At 43.6% G+C, this 17,592-nt stretch overlaps 1 pseudogene; it reads left to right on the top strand.

Moving 5' to 3' along the window:
* Positions 1–15,782: 15,782 nt before the first annotated feature.
* On the top strand, positions 15,783–16,785 carry LOC119520158 (annotated as a pseudogene).
* The last annotated feature ends 807 nt before the right edge of the window (positions 16,786–17,592 follow it).

Consider the following 17,592-nt stretch of genomic DNA (forward strand, 5'->3'; position numbering starts at 1 on the left):
CGCAAGGAATGCGGCGGGGAGACGTGGCGGGTGGAATGCTGACATGCTGTTGGGGAGAGGCGCCCATGCCCAGAACCAAACGGGTTTCCCACAAGAGGTCTACGCCCAGATCTTCCGCTGTTTTGTGGGTGCCTGGAAAAAGCTAACAGGTAAGGGAGAGGCTCAGGCCTCACTCAGAAATATACACCAAGGCCCCACAGAACCATTTGCGGATTTTGTAGCCAGGATGCAAACCGCAGCTGAGAGAATCTTCTCAGATCCAGGAGTAGCAGAGACTGTGGTTAAGCAAATGATTTTTGAGCAGTGCAACAAGGAGTGCAAAGTTATCCTGGCACAAAACAGAGCAAAAAATTTGACAGAGTGGGTCAGGCTCTGTAGAGATACTGGCAGCCCTTTAACTAATGCAGGTCTAGCTGCCATGCTAGCTAGCTCCCTACAGGTGGCTACAAAAGGCCCGAGAACCTTAGGGGCAAAGTCTAACGGGTGCTATGGCTGTGGCCAATCAGGGCACTTTAAGAGAGATTGTCCCAATAGACGTCAGCCCCCTGCCACTCAACGGTTTGGCGAACCAGGTGCAGTAACCAGGCCGTGTGGCCGTTGCCACAAAGGCCCCCACCGCGCAGAAGATTGTAAATCGGTTTTCGATGCGCAGGGTAGACGCCTCTCTGGCCGCCCCGAGCAGATTCCAAAAAACGGGAAGAGGGGGTCCGCCCTTTCGACGGACCCCCTTGCATGCCATTCGACAACACAGGATCCGATCAAATTCGTGCGTCCCCCGGCTCAGCAGGACTGGACCTCTGTGCCACCTCCAGACTCGTACTAACCCCCTCCATGGGTGTCCAATTGAAACATGGCATCCCCTATAACCCTCAAGGGCAAGGAATCATCGAGAGAGCGCACAGGTCGCTCAAAGACCTGCTTAGGAAACAGAAAGGGGGGATAGGTCACGGCTTGTCCCCAAAGGCTCAATTGTCTATAGCCTTATTTACATACAATTTTTTAAATGAAAATTCACAGGGAGTGACACCTGCCCTGCAACACACCACCCCGAGTCCTCAGCATAGAGGTCTAGTCCGTTGGAAGGATGTCCTGTCGGGGCAGTGGAAAGGCCCTGACCCGGTGCTCAGCTGGGCCAGAGGCTCTGTTTGTGTTTTTCCCCAGGAACCAGGACGTCAACCAGTGTGGGTTCCGGAAAGACTGGTGAGAACCGTGACATCACCTGAAGAAGCCAAGGAACAGCTGTCAGAAACGCCAACGAATATACAACCTGAACCATTAGACCAAGCCTCCGACCCTGCTGATGATGGCGACGACCGACAAGACGATAATAGTAGGACTGACCACCCCGCGGTTGCCCAAAAAGAGGATCGGTAACTCTGTTCTTTGCTCTCCTATAGCAATCCTTCTAATCTGCCTTTTTCTTTTTTTAGTGGAACTGTGGTAGCGCAGGAGAGTGGTCTTTGGGGCCTGTGGCATCATCCCCCGACCCTGGCCCCATTCTCTGCTGGGTCTCCCGCCTCTCCTGTGTTTTTCACTCGTACCCTGTCTCTAGGTCTCCACCACCTGCCTTCTGACAGAAATATTTCCTCCACAAGCTTCAACGAGTCCTTCCCCCTCACCAATGACACACTGATCCTCTCTTTTGCTAACCTCTCTGTCAAGGTTGTCAACACCACAGTTGCGGCGAATGCTACTTGTGAAACTGGTAATGGCGAGTTAAGTAAGGGAGTCTTGCTTGAATTTCTTAACGTTACAGGGAAGAGCCGCCAGTCTTGTGAAGGGATCTTGAGTAAAAATGAGACTCAAAGGTGCCTTTTCCTTCCGGGGTTTGCTCCTACAGTCTGCAACCGTTCCAAAGACCCGGATGCCTCGCCGCCCCGCTATCCTAGTGTATCGCCCAAGTTATGTCTGGCTCCCCGTCAAGGCAACCGACTGGGTTGGCCCTGTTTCTCAAGTTGTTTCACTTAACAATATCCCCTTCTCTAAGTCTAGGCGTCCAAGAGGCATACCTTACCCGAGACGTGCTACGCCGCCACAATCAGATGCTGAACTTAAATTTCCAGGCCATTCAGAAACTCCTAGCGGAGATAGATGAACTTGGACTAGAAATAGATGGACTCTGGAGAGTTCTCCAGCAGACGTGTGATACCCGATGGTTATTCGGGAGGCTTTGTGTCACCCCGGTTAGGGTGAACTTGACAGAGGAGCAGCAAGATGTCGCCGAGTGGCTCAAGGACACTTATCTCCCCAACTTCACCAATCTCTCCGACCAAGTGAAATCCGACCTTCAGGGACTTGAGAACATTAGGAAATTGAAGCCTGTTAGTTTCGACCTTTCCACACTGGGCGAGACTGTAAAAAATCTGTGGGACCAAGTCACCTCTTGGTTCTCTTGGCCCAATTTGACTAATTGGATTCTCTTGATGGTGGGACCATTGGTGGGATTAGTCATTGTTAAATCTTTGCTAGAACGCCTGTTTCAAGCGCGGCAGTACCGTGTTACCACTATGATGGCTATGTCCTCCACCTTTGATACCCCCAACAGCGACCATTCTGATGGCCATACCCCATCCTGGCCGCCTCGGGCGGGGCACTCGGGAGCGAGGTTTGTAGCTAAGCGCGCAGCTGTGTCCCGGGTATAACGGGCGACGCCAGCAGTCATAATTTTTGTCTCAGGTAGGTCCCTAAGGCAGAGTCATAGTTGTGGCCAGACTTGACTCTAGCCAATGCATAGGGACGCCTAGTGACGCCTCCGACTCTGGTTAATGCTATCCCTGCCCCCGCCTTTGTCCCCCAGTTGCAAGGCAAAGCACTGCAGGGAGAGTCATGTTGTTTCCAGCTCACGGACTCTCCTGTCTCCATATGAGGTGAGCATTCTGGTCGGTGCTAGAGGCTCCGCCGCTAAATGGCTGAGACCTAGTCCAGACTCCCCAAAGCACCGGAACAAATTGTGAGCCATCTGGGTTCACGGGAGCACACTCATCACTGGGGACACTGGGTCGATATAAATAATAAAGGGGGAGATGTGGAGAGCCGTCTCCCGGGACGGGCATAGCGCATGCGCTGTAAACCTGCTCCAAAGTCCCCCCGCCCATCGAATGAGCCAAGATGGCGCCCATATCCTGCTTCCGCTTATGACGTGCACACTCACTATTCCTATCTGCCAATTGAGTGCATATGCGCGGCGCTAGATCATTGGTTATGAGTAGAGTACTTAAGAGTTTGCCCAAGCGAACCTCGGGGAGACAGCCCACTAGGAGCCGTACCTGACGGCCACATCGAGGCTGCTCTCCCGCGAGGCACTCTGCCCCGCGTGGAAACCTGTAACAGAGAATGCTTATCTAGCTTCAGTAAAAGACTTGCTCTCGCAACCGCCGTGTGGCTCGAGTCGTGACTTCCAGCCAGGTCAGTTTGCGTGGTCTGCATCTCTCTCTCTCTCATCCCTTGTTTCTCCCCTCGCCGGCCGGGGAACAGGGGTCGAGCGGGGCGGCGCCGGACACCTCAGTATGAAAATATCTGTTTCAGTCCCTGCTTTCAATTCCTTGGGGAATAGAGCTAGAAGAGGGAATGCCAGGTCATAGCATAATTCTTTACTTAACTTTCTGAGGAACCACCAAACTCTACCACAGCAGCTGCACCATTTTACATTCCCACCAACAATGTTCCTATTTCTTCTCATCCTTTCAAACAATTATTTTCCATTTTCAAAATAATAGCCAAGAGGAATTTCTCAAAATGTGATGGTTGCCCCATTTTCTTTAACCTGTACGGTCATGGTTTTGTTCCAAACTTGTGGGACTTTCACTTGATTCTCCTATCTGGACGTGCCAGAGCCTCCAAGTAATTTACTCCAGACACTGTGAGCATCACTGGATCCACTGGGCGATGACAGAGCTGCTGGAACTGCAACCTGTGCCAGTTAGAGATCCTTCTCTTACCCTGACCTCCCTCTAAAGGCTATTTGGGAAGCCCTGTAAGAGGATCAGAGCAGCATACCATAATATTGTACATTTTGCCCCCTAAATCTCAAGAGATCCAAAATTTGCCCTCATTCTTAGTGGTGGGAGTACAAGGCACAGCAACTTGTCTTTCCCTTTGGAGAGAATATCCTGACATGACACAAACTACTGGACCCCTAAAAACTTTACTGTGGCTGCACACTACTTTAATTTCATCTTCTTGTCTATGCTCTAGAACATGTGTCACACCAACACATCTAGGTTATCTACGACTCCTTGCTTTCTGGGCCAGGGAAAGAACTACCTGAAAGGACAGGGAGGAACAGTACTCAGAACCCACACAGGGCTGGAAACAATGCCTGTTCCGACCAGCCAGACTGGGAAACCTCAGGATTCATGAAACATCGGATACTCATAAGTGTCTTGCCTTACTAATGGAGTATAATTAGCCCTAAACTAAACACAGTTCTGGTCCTGCCTTATACAAATCTTAAAAGCAAGGTATGAAAGGATCAAACTGCTTCCAAGTAACTTCACTGCATCTCAGAGCAAAGCTGAAGGACATTTATAAGAAGACAAAAATCTAGCACCCAAGAAGAAAATATTCATGATGTCTGGCAGGGGATCAGAAATGACCAGGCATGCAAAGAAGCAGGAAAATGTAATGAGGGGAAAAATCATAAAATGAAACCCATCCAGAATTGACAAAGATGTTTGAATTAGAGGATAAGGACTTGTAAACAGTTAGTATTCCATGTATTCTAAAAGTTAAGAAGAGACATGAAATACCTGGAATATATATATGACAACTCAAAGTTTTGAAGATGGAAACTACATTGACTGGGATAAAAAAAAAATACAGTGGGTGAGACTAATAGCAGATTAGACCTTACACAAAAAATTCATTAACTTGAAGGCACGGCAACAGAAACTATCCAAAAGAAAACAGAAAGAGAAAAAAATAATTTGAAAAAATGTACAGAGCATCAATGAGCTGTAGGCCAACTTCAAGTGCTCAATATATGTGTGATTACAGTTCTTGAAGGAGAGAAGGAAGAGGACACAAAAAATAATTGATGAAATAATGGCTAAAATTTTTCCATATTTAATGAAAAGTATAGACTCACTGATTGAAGAAGCTCAGTGATTGCCAAGCACACACACACACGCACACATACATAAAATAAAAATGAAGAAAACTACACCAAGGCACATCATAATCAAATTTCTCAAAACCGGTGATAAAGAGAAAATCTTAACGGCACCCAGAGAAAAATAGCAGTTTATGTCTAGAGGATAACACATATTTCTCATTGGAAACAAATACTGAAAGAAAAACTGTCAATCTAGAATTCCATACTCAGCAAAAATATCTTTCAAAATTGAAAGCAAAAATTAAGACTTTTCATACATAAAAAAGCTGGAAGAAGGCATTACCAGCAGATGTGCATTACATGAAAAAAAAAAAAAAGCCCTTCAGTCAGAAGAAAAATTGTACCATATGGAAATATGGATCTACACAAAGGAATTAAGAGCCCTGAAAATGATAACGACATGAGTAAATACGTGATATAATTCTTCTATCTTAAATCTCTTTAAAAGATGACTGTTGGGCCCCCCTGAGGAACTGGGGGAAAATGCTGAAGTGTTGGACTTCCTGGACTGATGCTGATGTTGTCACAAACATTAAGGACTGGTGGTTTGATGTGCTGAGCCTTCTATCGTGGGACTTGCCCTTATGAAGCTCGTTACTACAAACAAGAGGCTAAACTTGTGCCTAATTAGGCATATAATAGTGCCTAAGAGTCTCCCCCTGAGTACCTCTTTGTTGCTCAGATGTGGCCCTCTCTCTCTCTAGCTGAGCCACCTCAGCAGGTGATCTCATTGCCCTCCCCGCTACGTGGGACCTGACTCCCAGGGGTGTAAATCTCCCTGGCAACTCAGGATATGACTCCCAGGGATGAATCTGGACCCAGCATCATGGGATTGGGAGCACTTTCTTGACCAAAAGGGGGATGTGAACTGAAACAAAATAAAGTTTCAGTGGCTGAGAGATTTCAAATGGAGTCGAGAGGTCACTCTGGTGGACATTCTTATGCACTATATAGATAACACCTTTTAGGTATTAATGTATTGGAATAGCTAGAAGTAAATACCTGAAACCACCAAACTCCAACTCAGTAATCTGGACTCTTGAAGACAATTGTATAACAATGTAGCTTACCAGGGGTGACAGTGTGATTGTGAAAACCTTGTGGATTGCACTACCTTTATCTAATGTATGGATGGATGAGTGGAAAAATGGGGACAAAAACTAAATGAAAAATTGGGTGGGATGGGGGGATGATTTGGGGCTTCTTTTTTACTTTTATTTTTTATTCTGATTCTGATTCTTTCTGATGTAAGGAAAATGTTCAAAAATAGTTGGGGTGATGAATGCATAGCTGTATGATGGTACTGTGAACAGTTGATTGTACACCATGGATGATTGTATGGTATGTGAATATATTTCAATAAAACTGAATTTAATTAAAAAAAAAAGTTGACTGCTTAAGATTAACGGTTGCCAAAGGACAGGGCTGGGTGGCTGGGTGTGAATATAAGGGGTAACAAAGGAATTCATTTGTGGTGATGAAACAGTTCTGTGTTTCAACTGTGGTGGTGGTTACATGAATCTATGTAGGAGATAAAATTGCATAGAGCTACACACACACACACATAAATGAATGCATGAAAAAATGGTGAAAACTGAATAAGGTCTGTAGTCTAGTCATCAATATTTTACTGATGTCAATTTCAATTTCCTGGTTCTGATATTATGCTACAGTTTTACAAGATCTTACCATGGGAAAATATGGGTAAAGGGACTTGATGTATTATACAGAACTATGTAGTACAATGTACTATTTTGCAACTTCCTGTGAGACTATAATTATTTCAAAATAAAAATTTAAATGAATGAATGTATAAATAAATAAAAGATAACTGACTAGACAAAAATAAACAATTTTGTGTGGGGTTTATAATTTATATAAAACTAACATGTGTGACAACATTAGCACAAAGGCAGGAGGGAAAAAATGACAGTATACTATTGTAAGAATCTTATACTATACATGAAGTAGCATATCACTTGAAGGTAGACTGTGATAAGTTAAATATGTATACTATAATCCTAAAGCAATCACTGAAATAGCAAAATTAAGAGTGACCATAAAAAGCTAACAACAGAGATTATCATATTTTCTTTTTCTTTTTGCTATCTCAGCCTTGGGGTTGCAAGAGAGAAGATATTCTTTTAGCAAGGTCCTGCTTTTTAGTCTGGTCTTGAACAAAGATTGAATGAATTTGAAATTGCCGGCTCTTTTATTAAGGTGTCTAGTCCTGGGAGAAGCAGGTACCCTACCTGAAAGTTCTCAAGCCCTCTATGTTTTGTTATGGTAGTGAAAGCTCAGGGTTCCCCAAAGTCTTGCCTTCAATAGGTATTTCAATTCAGGTGACCATAAGTGATAGTTCCCCAATAAATGCTATCAACTGCCAAATTCTTGAATCTGTATGAAATTTTCACTGCTGTTAGCCTCAAGTAGCCCATATGACTAATCCCAAATTCCCTACAACTACCACTCCTCTGCCATTTCTCTGAAGATATGTTGCTTGCAACCATTCCCTGATATCAACTTCTGTACCAGCCAGTTTTACCCTTACCAGAGAACTTTGTTTCTTCATGTGGCTTTGATCTATTGTCTATTATCCTATTCCTTTCAACCTGAAGAATTTTCTTTAGAACACTTCAATCTAGTGGTGATGAACTCCTTCAGACTTTGTTTATTTGGGAATGTCTTAGTCTCACCTTCATTTTTTTTTAATATTCGTTTTATTGAGATATATTCACATACCACACAGTCATACAAAACAAATCGTACATTTGATTGTTCACAGTACCATTACATAGTTGTGCATTCATTACCAAAATCAATCCCTGACACCTTCATTACCACACACACAAAAATAACAAGAATAATAATTAAAGTGAAAAAGAGCAATTAAAGTAAAAAAGAACACTGGGTGCCTTTGTCTGTTTGTTTGTTTGTTTCCTTCCCCCATTTTTCTACTCATCCATCCATAAACTAGACAAAGGGGAGTGTGGTCCTTATGGCTTTCCCAATCCCATTGTCACCCCTCATAAGCTACATTTTTATACAATTGTCTTCCAGGTTCATGAGTTCTGGGTTGTAGTTTGATAGTCTCAGGTTCATTAGAACCTAAAAAGGGTTGTCTATATTGTGCATAAGAGTGCCCACCAGAGTGACCTCTCAGCTTCCTTTTTAATCTCTCTGCCACTGAAGCTTATTTCATTTCCTTTCATTTCCCCCTTTTGGTCAAGAAGATATTCTCCATCCCACAATGCCAGGTCTACATTCCTCCCCGGGAGTCATATTCCACGTTGCCAGGGAGATTCACTCCCCTGGGTGTCTGATCCCACATAGGGGGGAGGGCAGTGATTTCACCTGCCAAGTTGGCTTAGCTAGAGAGAGAGTCACCTTCATTTTTTAAAGAAAGTTTTGCTTGATATAGAATTCTTGGTTGCCAATTTTTGCTTTCAGCACTTTAAATATGTTCACTTCTTGCCTTCTTCACCACTTCCTTCTTGTCTCCATGGTTTCTGATGAGAAATTGACACTTAAGCTTATTAAGTCTCCTTTGTATGTGACACATTGCTTCTCTCTGGAAGTTTTCAGAATTCTCTATCTTTGGCATTCAACAGTTTGACTATAATATGCCACGGTGCAAATCTTTTTGGGTTTACCCTGCCCCTTTCTCTCTTTCTTCTCCTCTGGGATTCCCACAATGTGTATACTAGTGTGCTTGAAGGTGTTCCACAGGTTCCTCAGGCTCTGTTCACTTTTCTCCCTTCTTCTTGCTGCTCCTCAGACTGAATAATTTCAATTGTTTTATCAAGTTCTCCAATTCTTTTTTCTGCTAGCTCCAAACTGCTGTTGAACTCCTCTAGGGAATTTTAAATTTCTGTTACTGTAGTCTTCAGCTCTGTTTATTTCCTTTCCAAATTTCCATCTTTTTATTGATATTCTTTTTGTGGTCACCTATCATTTTCCTAATTTCCTTTAGTTCCTTGTCCATTTTTCCATGAACTCTTTGAGTATATTTAGGACCATTTCTTAAAAGCCTTTGTGTGGTATGTCCCATGTCTGGTCATACCATGTCTAGATGGTTTCTAATGCTTTAATCTTCTCCTTTGCCTGGCCAATACTTCCTGTTTATTTGTATGTTTGTAATCTTCTGCTGAAACCTGGACATTTTGATATTTTAATGTGTTGTTACTGGAATTTAGACTCTGAGGCATCAATTCGTTAAGCTTGTATCCAGTTATTGTCATCACAGAGCCTTCCTTGAATGTTTGGAGCTAACGAAAGAAAAGAAAAGGAAAGGGAAGGGAAGGGAAGGGAAGGAGAAAAGGAAAGGAAAAGAAAAGAGAAAAGACTTTTCTCAGTCTTTGCAGGTTGACCTGCATAAGTTCTCTCCTTCAGGACTTATCCATACATTGAGTTTAGAGAATAGTTCCAGGCCAAAGCTTAGGGACCTCCCTGATCCTTTCTGCACATGTATCTTGTCTTCAGCATCCATAGGTGGCCTTGGGAACTCCCCCATTTACATGGATACAAATGTCTCCTCTTCCCTAGGAAACATTTCCTCGTGATCTGAGACACTGCAGTATATGTCCTACTGCCAGCATCCCAGGCCCCAGGCAGCACAACCTGTCTGCTATCCCACAGTATTCTGTAGGAGAACTTGGTGAGCCACCTTCTACATGTGAGGAAGTTCTGGGACAGTGAGTTCCTCAGGCCACAACCAGACAGACTGGGCCAGACATACAGGCTCTCAGTAAGTGCATGAGGGTTACTCAGCTCCCTCTGGTGCCAAGACCAGGGACCTGCACTGGGAGTGTGGGCAGCTCAAGGCCAAGCTGTTGGGGGTGGGGAGAGGAGCAGCCACCACTTTTAGGTAACCTTTTTCTTGATTTGGCACTTGCTCTGCTATTGCAGTCCTGTAACTGTTTTCTGGAGTTTTGAGAAAGGTGTTTCTGCCTGTTCTTGCTGATTGTTCAAAGCTTCTGTGGGAGGATAGAGCCCTGAAGTGTCTCATTCTGCCATCTTGATCAGGGGCAGGTTAACTGTAATTTTGATATATAAGTAAATAACTTACTAATTACAATGTTTAATTTTTATTAATGCACAAAAACTTTAAATTTTGAAACTTAATTAAGTATTTCACTTGTTTTACTTTGTGTTTCCTGTTTTGGTATCATTCATAGAAATACTTGAACAACTTCGGAATCATAGGAATTTAGCAAGAAACCCTAGTAATAACAGTAGTAAAAATATTAATAAACTATCATTTATTGAGTATTACTAAGTACCAGATACTTTATGTAATTATCTTACTTAATCCTTACACAAACATATGAAGTAATTATTCCCATTCTACAGATCAGAAAACATAGGCTCAAGATGACAAAGTAATTTCTCATAGCCTTGTGACCTGTAAGTTCTGGAGATGAAATTCAATAATTTTGCTGGGTACCAAATGTTAGACTTTGTAAACAGATGGACAAACTTACATTTATTTCCTAGCTCTGTTGTGCTGGCTGCTGGATGTGCTGCCTTGTGCCTACAGCTTAACTCCTTTAAGCTTTAAATTCACCTGTAAAAAAGTATGATGGTTTGTAGCTTTATGATCATATTTGTGCCAGTTTGGATATATTATGTCCCTCCAAAACACATGTTTCAATCCAATCTTGTGAGATATTGGGATTAGGTTGTTTCCAAGGAGATGTAACTCACCCAACTGTAGGTTATAATTTTGATTAGACTATTTCCATGGGGGTGTGGCCCCACCCATTCAGCATGGGTCTTGGTTAGTTCCCTGGAGTACTTTAAAAGAGCCACACAGGCCCTGATACTTGCTGACTCTGGCACTTAGAAGTGCTTGGAGAGTAGACAGAAGGACATTTAGCTGGGAGATGAAGCCCAGAGTTTGCCCCAGGGTATGCTAAGACAGGACTCCCAGATGCTTAGAGAGAAACTTCCTGGGAGAAAGAACCAAGAACTTGCTACAGCTGAGAGAGATTTTGGAGACAGCCATTGAGAGCAGACTTCTGCTGATGCTTTGGCAATACTAGCCCAGAGCTTGCCCCAAGAAGCTGTTGCAGAGACAATTTGGAGAATGCCACTTTTTAAAAAATTTAATTTTATTGAGATTGTTCACATACCATACAATTATCGAAAGATCCAAAATGCACAGTCAATTGCCCATGGTACCATCATATAGCTGTGCAACCATCACCACAATTAGAACATTTTCATTACTCCAGAAAAGAAATAAAGACAAAAAAAGAAAACCCAAATCCTACCATACTCCTAACCATGCTCCCCTCCATTTTTGACTCATATATTGTTAAAGTACATTAGTTACTGTTGATGAAAGAATGTTAAAATACTACTAACTGTAATACATAGTTTGCAATAGGTATATATTTTTTCCCTATATACCCTTCTATTAGTAACTTCTAGTTATAGTGTCATAAATTTGTTCTAGTTCATGAAAGAGATTTCTAATATATTGACAGTTAATCATGGACATTGTCCACCACAAGATTCACTGTTTTATACATTTCCATCTTTTAACCTCCAACTTTCCTTCTGGTGATACACATGACTCTAAGCTTCCCCTTCCCCCACAGACATACACCATTTGGCACTGTTAGTTATTCTCACAATAATGTGCTACCATCACCTCTGTCCATTTCCAAATACTTAAGTTCAATCTAGTTGAACATTCTGCTCATAATAAGCAACCACTCCCCATTCTTTAGCCTTGTTCTATATCCTGGTAACTCATGTTTCATGTCTATGAGTTTACATATTATAATTAGTTAATATCAGTGAGACCATGCAATATTTGTCCTTATGTGTCTGACTTATTTCACTCAATATAGTGCCCTCAAGGTTTCTTCATCAACACATTCCTTTTTCTAAGACAGTTTTGTTCACCCACCATACATTCCATCCTAAGTAAACAATCGATGGTTCCCTGTATAGTCACATATTTATGTATTCACCACCATCACCACTATCTATATAGGACATCTCCAATTCTTCTACAAAGAAGGAGGAAGAGTCAAAGAAGGTAGTGAAACAAAAGAAAAAGAAAAAGAAAAAGGAAAAGAAAGAAAAAAACATGACAGCTAAAAAGCAACAAAAGGAAAGACAGAATTAAACTAAAGTAGAATAAAAGTCAGACAACAATCATCAACACCAAGAGTCCCATACCCCTCCTTTATGTCCCCCTCTTCTAGGCACCTAGCTTTGGTATATTGCCTTTGTTACAATAAAGGAAGCATAATACAATGTTTCTGTTAGCTATAGTCTCTAGTTTGCATTGATTGTATTTTTCTCCAATACCACCCTATTTTTAACACCTTGCAAGGTTGATGTTCATTTGTTCTCCCTCATGTAAAAACATATTTGTACATTTTATCACAATTATTGTGCTCTCTAGGTTTCACTGAGTTATACAGTCCCAGTCTTTATCCTTCCTCTTTCCTTCTGGTGTCCCATATGTTCCTAACCTTCCTCTTTCAACCATACTCACATCATCTTTGTTCAGTGTACCTACATTGGTGTGCTACATCACCCAAAACTGTGTGCCAAAATTCTCATCTTTGTCTTTTCCTATCTATCTGTAGTGCTCCCTTTAGTATTTTCTGTAGAGTGGGTATCTTGTTCACAAACTCTCATTGTCTGTTTGTCAGAGACTATTTTAAGTTTTCCCTCATATTTGAAGGATAGTTTTGCCAGATATAGGATTCTTGGTTGGTGGTTTTTCTCTTTCACCATTTTAAATATATCACACCACTTCCTTCTTGCCTCCATGGTTTCTGCTGAGAAATCCACACATAGTCTTATTAAGCTTACTTTGTATGTGATGGATCACTTTTCTCTTGCTGCTTTCAGGATTCTCTTTGTCTTTGACATTTGATAATCTGATTATTAAGTGTCTTGGCATAGGCCTCTTCAGATCTATTCTGTTTGGGGTATGCTGCACTTCTTGGATCTGTAATTTTATGTCTTTAATAAGAGATGGGAAATTTTCATTGATTATTTCCTTTATTATTGCTTCTGCCCCTTTTCCCTTTTCATTTCCTTCTGGGACACCCATGACACCTACAATCACATGCTTCATGTTGTAATTCAGTTCCCTGAAACGTTGCTCACGTTTGTCCATTTTTTTCCCTATCTGTTTTTTTGTGTGTAGGACTTCAGGTGTCTTGTTCTCCAGTTCTTGAGTGTTTTCTTCCACCTCCTGAGATCTGCTATTGTATGTCTCCCTTGTGTTTTTCATCTCTTGTTTTGTGCCTTTCATTTGCATAGGTTTTGCCAGTTGTTTTTTCAAACTTTCAAGTTCTTCCATATGTATGCCCAATATTTTCTTTATATCCTTCATATCTTTTTTGCCATATCTTCCCTAAACTTGTTGAATTGATTTAGCATTAGTGTTTCAATTCCTGTATCTCAGTTGAAGTGTAAGTTTGTTCCTCTGACTGGGCCATATCATCATTTTTTCCTGGTGTGATTTGCAGTTTTCTGTTGTCTAGGCATCTGGTTTCCTTGATTACCCCAATCAGATTTTCCCAGACCAGACTCAGGTCTCAGGAAGGGATTATATTCAGTGTCAGGTTTCCCTACGGTGTGTCTTAGAAGCTTGACAGACTTTCCTTTGAGGCCTCTAGCCACTGTGCTTTTCCTAACCTGCCCAGCAGGTGATGCCTGTCAGCCTGTTGCTCCCCACTGGTGTAAAGAGGGGTGGTCCCTTTAATTCTCCACCTGAGTTGTTTCTGGTTTGATTCTTTTCTCCAAGGCCCTGGGATCTGAGTTCTGTAGGGAAGGCCAGCACTTGAGCTGGGCCCCACCTCCCTCCTCTTAGGGAAGATACACCCTCTAGGGAGTTATCATCTGCATTTGAATAGCTTCTTTGTCTCTCCACCCCTGTTTGGGTCAGAGTACTACAAACTGAAAATGGCTGAGGCTCTCTGCACTGAGCCCCTCAGGTTGAGAGAGAGAAAAAGGGACAGAAAGCCCCCTTTCAGAGCCAGTATACAGCCCCCCAGTTTCACTCATCAGCCAGAGGTAACACCCGGTGTTCTGGGTTTCCCCTCCTAGTACAGATGAGTCTTCTGGTTCTTTAAGATCAGTTGTCACTAAAAGCCTCTCTCTGCTTGTTAGAGGTTTATAGCTTGTATTCAGCAGTCCACATTTGTTAATTAAATCCCTAGTTGAAGTTGGGCTGAGCTATGTTCGTTGGCTCAGAGACTGCTGCTTTCTACCATGGCGAGGTTTTGCAGCTCAGCCTGCTGTGGTGGGAGGGGGCTCTCGGCATAGGTCTGCAGTTTTTACTTACATATTTTATGCTGTGATCTCAGGCATTCCTCCCAATCCAGGTCGGTGTTTGATGTGTGGACAGTCATGGTTGTGCCCCAGCAGTTATTCCAAATTATTTACTAGTTTTTCCTGTTTGTTTATTAGTTGTTCCAGGGGACTAACTAATTTCCACTCCTCTCTATGCTGCAATCTTGGCTCAATCCTAGAGAATGCCATTTTGAAATGCAACCTGGGAGCAAGCAGATGCCAGCTACATGCCTTCCAAGCTACCGCGGGTTTTCTGGATGCCAACGGCCTTTCTCCAGTGAAGGTATACTCATGTTTATGCCTTGGTTTGGACATTTTTATGGCTGTGGAACTATAAATTTGTAACCAAATAAACCCTCTTTTTAAAAGCCAATCCATTTCTGGTATTTTGCATAATGGCAGCATTAGCAAACTGGAATAATATTCTTGAAGCTAATCCATTCCTATGGGTGTAGACCTACTGTGGATGGGAGCTTTTGATTAGGCATGCTCTGGGTGGCTCTTAATCCTCTTACTGGAGTCCTTTATAAGAGGATGAAATTCAGAGAAACACATAGAAGCTGAGAGAGAAGGACACACACACAAGCTGAGAGAGAAAGCCACAGAAACAGAGAGGAAGCCAGTGAAGCTGAAGCAGGAGCCATGAAACCTGGAAGAGAGGGGAGAGATCAGCAGGTGCACTGTGTGCCTGGCCACATGACAGAGGAGTCCCAGATCACCAGCAACCTGTCTGCAGGAAGAAGGTATTGTCTTGATGGTGCCTTGATTTCGACATCTTCACAGCCTTGGAACAGTAAGCATGTAAACTAATAAATCTCCATTGTTAAAAGCCAGCCCATTTCTGGTATATTGCATTTCATCAGCTTTAGTGAACTAAAACAAGTTTAACAATATCTCTCTCATAGAGCTGTTGAGAGATTTAAATGAGAAAAAAAGTATGTAATGTGTCCAGCACAGAGAGTCATTCCATATGAGAGAGGTGGCCCACCATCCCTCTTAGCTGGAGCACCCTAACTCTTTCCCTCTCCTGTCTCAGAAGGGCTGGAGCACTGGGGAAGGTGGGAGGGGGGTGAGAGAAAGAGTAAACCTGCATGTGTGGAACAGCTGCCCACAATGAGGTACAGAGGTTCCAGTTCCAGGCTTCACAGATTGAAGTAAGATTTAAGTAGGGAACAGAGGTGACCAAAGTGCCACATGTCTTGGATTGGTCTCACCCTGGGGAGAGGCTCTGCTTGTTTCCAGCTTGCCCAATAACAGGGTGAGGTAATTGTGGAGGCACGCCTTCCCACATGGGGGAGACAGGGGTGCAGCTTCTCAGGGGTATCTTCATATAGCTCAGATGCAGCAGCTTGGTTTGGAGGAGAGCTTGGTGAGGCTGCTGCTCCTCCACCAGCTCTGGCCCTGTGGGCCCTGACACACACACACACACACACACACACACACACACACACACACAGAGGCCACAGGTACCTTCCTGGGGCATCTGCCAACAGAAATGTCCTTGCTCTTCTTTTCACTCTACTATTCAGTGCTGGTGTCCCTGGCCTGCTACAGAAACAGAAGGTCCTCAAACTCCCTCTGCCCCCCAGGGAGAAGCAAAGGCAGAGATGGTGGCAGCTGGTGTCTCTGGAAGGGGTAGTGAAGGTAGTTACCAGCTTCATGAACATCTTACTGGAGTTCTTCTAACCTGCAAGGATAAACTAGTTGATGATCAGAGACTAGGAGGGCCCTCAGCAGCTGTTCATGTTCAAGGACACCTGGCAGCATGTAACCATGTTGGAGTTCTCTCTGCTCAGTGGTGTGGGGGACACTGTGTCAGTCATGTCAGGCACAGTGGAAGATGAAGCTGGAGCGAGCCATCGAGGCCCTGACCTTCTATGTGCTGCTCCTGCTGCTGGCAACCACATCGAGAACACACCCTGGAGATCTGTGTGCACATCCTGTTCCCAGTGCCCCCCTTCCTGCTGGCCCTGATGCTCACCACCGAGGTCTTCGTCCCTGACCAGCCCTCACTGTGGGTATTTAAGACTTGGACAGGGCTGGTGCTCAGCAGCTGGATGCTGCAGCTCTGCGTGGTGATATGCACTCCTCCCTCTGGAAAGCCCTGGCAGGGGGACAACCCCATGGATCTCGCCTTCCTCACTGTGTTCTTCTCCTAGCACCTGGGCTTAGGAGTGGCTGTGCTGGCTGCTGTCTATGGCCTCTGCAGCCTCTGGCACTGTTTCTGCTCTTCCTGGATGGGATACCCAGGGCCCAGGTACCAGCCGTGCTCCACGGTCCCCAGCAGTGGAGAACTTGAGAAGCTCAGGGCAGAGGCCATGCTGCAGGATGGGGACATCTAGGTACAGAAACTCTTTGTGCTATGCCTTTTGTAATGAGAGTTTCGAGGGTGCCCACTGGGTGCATAGCATGGAAATGTCCTGGGATATGGCTTCCCATCCCAGGAGCCATCTCTGTTGTTTGAAATAAATCTTCCAGCTCCTGGGATGACTACTTATCTCCCACTCTGTATCACTATCCAGTATGGTCCCTGCCTATTCCGACATAGGAAGTGAGAACAGGGTTTAGGGATTTTCTCTGACAGCTTTTGGGAGCCAAGAGGAAGAAACAAAATGAGGAAGCAGAGGGAGATGAAGGCAGTCAGGTATGGACTCTGGGAGGATACTATCTATCTTAGGCAGGGCAGGGTTTGTGTGTTCATGTGTGGCCTGCAGCTGACAGGTTTAAATGTGTGAGAGGGAGTTCATTTTTGTGTAACAGCAAGGACTTCAGCTGCCTTCATTTCTCTCTGTTTTCTTATTCACACTTAATTGTATCAGGATGTGGAGCTTGTTTTGTAAAACCAAAACTGAAGGAAAGTACTCCTACCCTCTAAGGGAAGCATGGGGTGAGAGGGGAAGACAGCAGGGGAGAGGGAGTAATCAATTTAGCAAGGGCTCAAGCTGGGAAGACAGGAGACCAGGAAGAAACCCCCAAAGGCAGAGAAGTTGTTAGAAACGAGGGGGACTTACATATAATTTAAATTGATTTTTGCCATCATGTAACACCACTCCTCTGTGCCAACTCTTTCAGTAAAGACTACTACACGTACATTTGCTTCGTGTGAGTGATTCTGGGGGAAAATCAAAGAAAACACCCAGATCTGGGTT

This window comes from Choloepus didactylus, chromosome 1 (genome assembly GCF_015220235.1).
Source record: "Choloepus didactylus isolate mChoDid1 chromosome 1, mChoDid1.pri, whole genome shotgun sequence".
Lineage (NCBI taxonomy): Eukaryota > Metazoa > Chordata > Mammalia > Pilosa > Megalonychidae > Choloepus > Choloepus didactylus.